Below are 8,704 nucleotides of genomic sequence, written 5' to 3'. Positions count from 1 at the left end.
TTTGAGAAATTAACAAATAAAAATAGTATATAGCGTAGAAAATGGTGTTTGGATACACATACACATTGTGAAAAGATTACCATAATGCAGCTGATTAACATACCCATAAATTCACATATTTGCCATTTTCTAACCATGCTTTAACATGTTTCTAGATATCTATTCTGCCTGGGATAATGCAACTATCCTGCACACAATTAAAAATGCACCATTCCCTTCCTCAGGATTTGGCTTTCTATCCCTTTTATATAGCCTTTTTTTTTTTCCTGTGAGGATTTTGATTTTCAAAATTTTGCTTTTCTCAATTTTAACCTTTGGGATTTCAATCTTTTGGGATTATGCTCAGCACTGCTAACATGAAAATGTCTTACAGATAAGTCTAGAGTAATTGCTACTTCTTGCGCCCTAGTTCCAATCAACATGATGAACCAGTGTGATAGCTTACAGAATCAGGACCTCACACTTGATAGGCAGGCGCCCTACCACTTGAGCCATCCTGCTAGCCCAATATCTTACAGAAGAGAATGACGTGGAGATCCCTGTGACCTAAGTCACAACTCAAGGCTGGAGAGTTGATGTACCTGAGTGAGACAGTGAAAGTATATTGCTGGCCTTGCCAGCTGAAAGCAAGCTATTTCTGGTAGACCTCATAGACTGGTCTGGAGAAGAAGACGTTTGCTTGATCAGTAACTGTATTCCTGCTACCCAGGATGTGTGAATGTGCTCGTGCAATGAATTCATACTTAGGACAAAGGTGAGTTTGGAGTCACATCTGGTTGAGCTTACAGTAATTCGCTGTCCATGATCCATCTGTCTTCTACACAAGTCAAGTAGATGAGTTGTGTGGGGATGTGATGATAGCACTATGCCTGTGTCTTTTAAGACCTTGGTGGCAGCACTAATGCCTACAATCCCTCCAGAAATGTGGTATTAGTTTTGGTTTATTGTTTTTCTAGGTAGAGGCAGTTGTGATGATGTCCACCTGGATTTTCCCACAAAAATAGCCCTCACTCCCCAGGGCAGGGAGCAATGATGAGATTCTGCTGGCTGCTAAGATGTCTATTCCAATTGTATATCCTGGAACCGGGAAAATAACCACAGAAGTGGCTTGGTGAATTAGAAGGAATATGATTTGGAAAACTGATGACAAAGAAATTTTGAGAGACAGAATGAGAGAGATCCTTACCAGTTGCCCATCTGTCTTGCCCCTAGGAACATCACGTTCTATTTGTCATTTCTATTGATTGCTGTGGGTCAGAGATGCCTGGCTTCCATTCTGACCTTGCTGTCTGTTATATTCGTTATGTTCACCTTGTTCTGATGGTTAAGCGTTTTCATTTGGCTCTGCTTTTCTGAATCTGTTGTTACTAGGAAACCCAGTACTATAAAGGGTTGTACTATAAAACCCAGTACTCCACAGGGCAGCTGCTACTGATCTTTTCCATAATGCTGGCAGCTCTCTGACCATGCTATTTTCTCTTGCCTTTTTGAAGTCAGAGTATTCTCTAGGCCCTCTGTATCAGTTTGCAAGGGCTGCCATAACAAAATACCACAGATTAAATGGCTTGAACAGAAATTTATGTTCTCATAGTTCTTGAGATTAGAAGCCCAAGATCAAGGGTTTGTTTTTAAGTGAGGCCTCTGTTCCTGGCTTGCAACCTGTTGGCTTTTCATTGTATCCTCAAATGCCTTTTCCCTGTGTGTACATGCAGAAACAGGTCTCTGCTATCTCTTCTTGTAAGGGCATCAGTCCTATCAGATTAGAACCCTTCTGTTCTGACCTCATCTATCATTAATTACCTCCTTGAAGCCCTTCTTCCAAACAAAGTCACACTGGGGTCAGTGTTTCGACAAATGAATTTGGAAAGGACAAAATTCAGTTTATCACAACTGCCCAAAGAGCTTGTCAGTTAGTTCTTTTTCTGGTTTTATATAGTAGATCTTGGCTCACGGTTCTGGGGTTTTTGGTCCCTTCCTTCAAGCCACACTTTAAATGTGAGTCACTACTTTTTTACACAATTCCAGGGCCTCCATATCAGCAGATTAATAAGAGCACACTTCTGAGGCCGTGCCAGAGTATTCAGTGCCTGCTTCATGGGAAATTGGTCATATGTGCTCCCCATTTTGTAGCTTTAAATTTCACTCTATTCCCCTGAACATGGCACCCTCCAGACCCTCCCAGGGAAAATGCTCCTGATCCTGCTGGTCTGTGGCATATGGGTTTTTCGCCTCTCTTGGCATGTAACATTTTCCCCTTCTTTTGCAGGCCCAGTACCTCCCCAGTCAGGTTTATCCTTAGCTTAGGCCCTAAGGATTAGTCTCAATGCCAGAAGGGGAAATGGGGCAGAGATACTAAGGAGGAAAAGCATTTGGCTTTAACTGGGGTTTTTGCATAGTGTTCAAGCAAGAAGGAGAAGTAGCAAAGCCAGAATAATTGAGGTGGATCAAGAGTCCCAAGGGCCTCTACCTAGCTACCTCCACCCTAATGTTTGGATTCCCAGCCCTTTAACACCACAACTTTGACTTTGGCATATGGTTTGTCTACAGTGAAAATTCATTTTCTTTTCAAGCTCTCTTTCTCTTACAAGGATTGGGTGTGTCTCCCCTCAGCTCACTCTGCCCCTTCTGGGAGAAGGAAATGAGGGTGTCATTAATGCTGGATCTCCCTTTGGCATGTCCATTTTGCTTTAATGTGGCCACTCAGTTTTGCATTATTTAGAGTCAATTTTCCTCATGTCTTTCAAATGTGAGAGACATTCCATGAATGAGTGCATGCCCCTCCTCCTGTATACTATCCTTGTTCTCTACAAGTGAAATTTGGCAGTTGCTCTATTACAGGATGATAGGAATTATGTGTGCCCACCACCAGCAAAGAAATCCTCATTGTCATCTGGTGGGTGAATGAACCAATTTCCAGAATTCCATCAGTAGAGTCACTCTTGCTTTTGGTCAGTTTCCCTCAGTGACTCACTCCTAAGAAGAGGTTTCTTAAATAAGTGACTTAGTAAGGGTGTGCTCTTAGGTGAAACTGAGAGGGAAGCAGGACACACCAGGGGAAGAAGCCCCAGCTGGGCTCAGCTAAAACCTAGCTTTAGCTCAGTCCCATGGAGGCGCTCCAGAATGTGAATGGCACCATAGATTATCACACTTTGAGCAAAAGGGCTGAGCACTTACAGCAGACAGTCAATGATTGCACACTCCATCCTGGGAGGGTGGTGGTTTAACTTCCTATGGACAAAAGGGAGTTCCTGTGAAAGGGTGCAACCATGAGCCAACATCAGCTACCATTCAGAACTGGTGGTTGAAGGCTCTTGCACAGGGTGTCTTAGGGTCTAGGAGGTCTTTGTAGAACCTGTTGTATTTTTCATCTATGCTCACTGTCTTACATATTGAGAGAACATCACATTACTTTTCCAAAGTATCATATTGTTAGCACTTCCTAATGGCATTATTTTTTTCTAGCTTGTATATCTCCTGGATATATAAATATCTTCAATTATTTATTCTTCTGTTGATAGGTCATTTCAAAGTTTGCTACAGTAAATAGTGACAGAATAATTATCATTAGTCTTCATGAATTCTTATTTTCCTAATTGTTGGGTTTGATTTGATTAGATTTTGATAATTTTTGCACTTATATCTAAAAGAGAGATTGGCCAGTAAGTTTGTTTTCTTTTAATGGCTTTGACTAGTTTTAGTATCAGGGTAATGCTATATTTATAAAATGAGCTTGGGAGTTGAATTTCATCAGGTTTTTTTTCTTTTTAAAAAATATTTGTTTGTTTTGAGACAGGGTCTCACTATGTAGCCCCATCTGGCCTTGAACTCAAGTTCCTCCTCTCTAGCTCCCTGAGTGCTGGAATTACAGATGTGCGCTGCCAAACCTGGCTTATATCTTTCTCCTTGACTAAGATTTGTAAATCGTGACTTTGGAGAAATTTTTCTATGCCTTGTAAATTATGGAATATATATATATGTATATATATATATATATATATACATATATATATATAAAATATATATATATTTTGTGTGTGTGTGTGTTACTGGGGTTTGAACTCAGGCCTTTGCAATCTACCACTTGAGGCACACCTCTAGCCTTCTTGCTCTGGTTATTTTGGAGATACAGTCCTGTGTTTTGCACAGGCAGGCCTGGTCCACAATCCTATTTTGTGCTTTCCACCATTGTTGGGATGACAGTTGAGCACACCTGTGCCCAGCTGTTGGTCTAGATGGGATCTTGTGAACTATTTGCCTGAGCTGGCCTGAAACCTTGATCCTCCCAGTCTCAGCCTTCCAAGTAGCTAGGATTATAGGCTTGCACTATGGTACCCAGCTAAGTTATGGAATTTTTTGTCATAAATTTATTTATAGAATTCATTTATTACTTTTAATAACTGCAAACTCTGCAGTGATGGCCCCTGATGCTGATATGTTGTGTCTTCTCTTTTTTTTCTTGATCAGTCTGATTAGGAGTTTATAATAGCATTGATATTTTCCAAAGAGCTGACTTTTAGGGTCATTGATTTTATCTGTTATTTTTGTTTTCCATCTCCATGGTCTCTGTTATTGTCATTATCATTTTTTCCTTCTTTTTACCTTGAGTTTAATTTGTTCTTATTTTTCTAAATTCTTAAAGAGGACACAGAGACCATTGACTTGAGACTTTCTCTTCTAATTTGAGCAATTAATGCTATAAATTTCTTTCTCAGCACTATTTTGGTAGAAACCGCAGATTTTGATGTGTTGTATTTTTTATTTCAGCCCATTAAAACATTTTCTAATTTCTGTTTGTGATTTTTTTCTTTGAGCCATGGGTTATTTAAAAGTGTTATTTTCCCACATATTTGAGAATTTTCCAGATGGCTTGCTGTTGGTTTCTAAAGTAATTTCACTTTTGTCAGAAAACATACTCTGTATGATTTTAATTGATTTAATTTATTGAGATTTCTACTTTTTAGCATAGAGTATGGTCTATAATTGTAAATTGTTCTACTGTTGTTGGGTGAAACATTCTATAAAATATCAGTCAAGTTGGTTGGTAGTGTTGCTCAAGTATTTTATTTGCTGACTGATTTTTGCCAACTTGTTCTCTCAGTTTCAAAGGAAGGAATAATGGAATCTCTAAATATAATTGTGAATTTATCCATTCTTTCCAGTTTTATCACTTTTTGCTTCATGCATTTTGCAATTATATTATTAAAAGCAAACATACGAAGGATTTCTATGACTTTTTAAATAAATTTCCTTATCATTATATATCATTCTTTTTTTGTCACCAGTGCAGCCCTTATTCAGAAGTCTACTTTGATATTAATAGTCACTCTAGCTTTTTTTCTTAGTGTTTGCATAGTCATCTTTTATTGTCTTCTTTCAATTTGGCTATCTCGTTTTATATAAATTGACTTCCTTATGGACTATATATAATAAATCTTTTTTTAAAAAATCCAACCTGACAGTCTCTTTTAAATAGATTGTTTAGATAGCTTATATCTGGTATAATAGTTGATCTGGTTAGGTTTAAACATACCATATTGCAGTTTGTTTCTTTTCCTTTTTTTTTTGATCCTTTTTTATTGTCACTATGAGGTTATTATCTGTACTTCTTTAGTTTTAATGTTGTTGATTTATTTTTAGTGCTTGCTCTAGGATTTACATTATACATCTTTAGCTGATTATATGTATGGTGTGAGAATCTTTCATCTAGTTCCCTGTTGGTCCCTGATGCTAATATTGTTGCTCATATTACTTTTACATATGGTAGAAACCACACAATAAAGAATGAGAAAAATGTTTTAAAAACAGTATTTTCCTGGCCCAACACCAGTGACTCACACCTGTAATCCTAGTTACTCAGGAGGATTTCAGTTTAAAGCTAGCCTTGGGCAAAGAGTTCATGAGACCCTATTTCAAATTATCCAACACCAAAAGCACTGGCAGAGTGGCTCAAGTGGTAGGGTGCCTGTGTGAGGCCCTGAGTTCAAACCCCAGTGCCGCTGAAAAGAAAAAAAATTTTTCCACCATTTCCAGTGTTTTTTACTCCTCTGCTAGATTAAAACTTCCCACTGAGATTAGTTTCCTTCTGGCTCAAGAACTCCCATTAGCAATTCTGTAGTAGGGATCTATATGCTTTTTTTATATGAAAAAAACTTTACTTTGTCTTTGAAAGACACTGGGAATGGAATTCTAGATTGATGTTTTCTTTTGCACTTTTAAGTTTTTATTCCATTGTTTTCTGGTTTGCATAATTTCTGACCAAAAATATGCTCTAATTCTTTTTTGTTCCTCAGTATGTAAAGGTGTTTCTTTTCCCTGGTCGCTCTTTATTGGTTTTTCAGCAAATTAAATATAATGCACTTTCATATATTTTTTTCTTGTTAAATCTGTTGGAAATTTGTTGAGATTCTTGTTTCTAAATGTTTGCCTTTTTAATTAAATTTTGGAAATTCTCAGCCATCATTTCTTCAAGTCCTTGCCTTTTAGTATTCAATTTATCACTTGATATTTCTCAAAATGTTATTTCTTTTATTTTTTTTCCTCCCTGCACTTCATTTTTGAGTAATTTGTGTTCTTGGGTCTATACGTTCACTAATTTTTATTTTGTACTGTTAATCTGCTGCTACTTCTATTCAGTGTGTTTTTTATTTAATACATTGCATTTTCATCTGTAGGTATTTCAATTGGGTTTTTAAGAAATCTTCTCCAGTTCTCTTATTACTAATTTGTGTTTTCTTTTATAGTCTTGGCATATAGTGAATATTTCTGGTAATAGTTTTGTAAGAAGTGCTGAAACTGCTTTTGCTGAAAAGTATTGACTCCTACTTGGGCCCACAAATTAACTACTAGCAAAATAAATGCATGGCATCTGTCTTCCACTCTGTCTTTGCTCTAAGCCATTCTCTTTGCAATCACCTTGGATTCCAGCAAAGACAGATGATAGATAACATCTTCATGACAAGGGACAGAAACTACGCTCAACAGTAGACCTTCCTCAGGATGGACCACTTGCCTGTTGACAATGAATCCAGATAACAAATTCCCAGAACCTCTCAGAACAAGAACTGAGATAATGGTCAACCAGAGCACACATGTGACGGGGACTGTTTAACTATACATACCTTTGTCCCCTGCCCCCAGTTCTTTTGTCTACTTAAACCTATAGCTCATGTCTGTACCCCGAAGATGGCTGAAGATGAGCTGAGTGTTTACTATGTCTCTTCCCACAGCGTGTCCCCTGTCATGTAATAAATCTCTTTTCTCTGCCTTCACCATGCCTCTTTATTTGGCTTTTGGAGTGTGGCTGGACCTGGCATGTGGAATCCCAGGAGTTTGGGCCTTGGGTCCAAAACTCTGGTTTCAACTCATGGCCTTTTTTCTCCAATTCTATCATCTCTGTAACCACTCCATTTGTTTGTGCACGCATATGAGAGTTCAATGATTGTTATTCTTAGTGTGAGTCCTATTTTCGTGCTTGTGTTTATGTCTGCTAATTTTTTTTTAATTAGGTGATAGACACTGGATATTTTTTGCCTGTTTGTTTTATTTGTGGGGGTCTGACTTTGCTGTATTCTCTGAAGTAATTGTGGACTGTGTTCTGACATGCAGTTAAGTTTCTTGGGAATAATTTAGTTTTTTAAAGCCTTGTTTTTTAAGCTTCAGTAGGTTGGATTCAGAGAAGCTTTTGTTTCAGGGTTAATTTAGCCCCACAAGGAGGCATTATCTTTTGAGGGACGGCCCTGCCAATGAATACCTGTGTATTATGGGGACTTTTTTCTATGACTGATGGGAAAGTGAACATCTCCCAGTTTTTCCAGCCTCATGGTTTGCACCCCACACAAGCCCATGTCAGTATCAGCCACCTTATCAGCCCTTCTGCAGAGCCCCACTTTCTGTCTCTCTCTGACCCTCTCCCCTCTATCTTTTCTCTCATTTGTACTTCTCTTTTTTGTTTTTCTGAAAACTGCCCTCCATCTCCTCACTCAGAAACTCTGTATTCTGCTTGGAAGGGTCTCCTGCTGGTGCTACCCCAGGCAGTAGCTACGGTGGTCAGGGCTGCAGAGATCATTCAACAGAAGCAATGTGGTAGTGTGTCCTTTCTCTCAGAAGTTGCAGTCCTGCTTTGCTTTTGGTCCAAGTCTAAAAGTTGTCTCATGAGTCTTGTCAGATTTTCCACTTTTATATGTCAAGGGGCAATTCCAATGGCAGTTAATTCTTCATGGACAAAATCACAAACCTATTTACACTTTTTAGGCATTTTCCACCACTGTCTTCAAGTGATTTTTAGTGTTCTTGGCATTATTTTAAATATAATTATATGAGACCTATGTGTTTTGTGTGCATGTGTGTATCTGTGTGTTTATAATCATTACCCAAAATTTGTTAGATTTCTGAGTTCAGATGGAAATATTCTTGACAGAGATTTTAAATAGATGACAACTTATCTAGATCAATTTGTTTCTTAATTTTGAGAAAGTTGGGAGGAGACAAGTATCTCTGTCAAGTTCTGCCTTGGCCCAGCCAGAAAAAAGAGAGAAGTCAAAGTGTTTAATAAAAGAAAAGTAAAGAAAAAACATGATTTTGAGATCAGTGGTCAAGAAAGATTTAGAGAACCAATAAGAATTCAAACACTCCTACCAATGGGAAGCAGTTTATACATCTAGTCCTAATGTGAGCAGTCTCCATGACAACTATAATCCTAAAAGAA

This window comes from Castor canadensis, chromosome 5, assembly GCF_047511655.1.
Source record: "Castor canadensis chromosome 5, mCasCan1.hap1v2, whole genome shotgun sequence".
In the NCBI taxonomy this organism is placed as follows: domain Eukaryota; kingdom Metazoa; phylum Chordata; class Mammalia; order Rodentia; family Castoridae; genus Castor; species Castor canadensis.
This window is presented reverse-complemented; position numbering follows the sequence as displayed.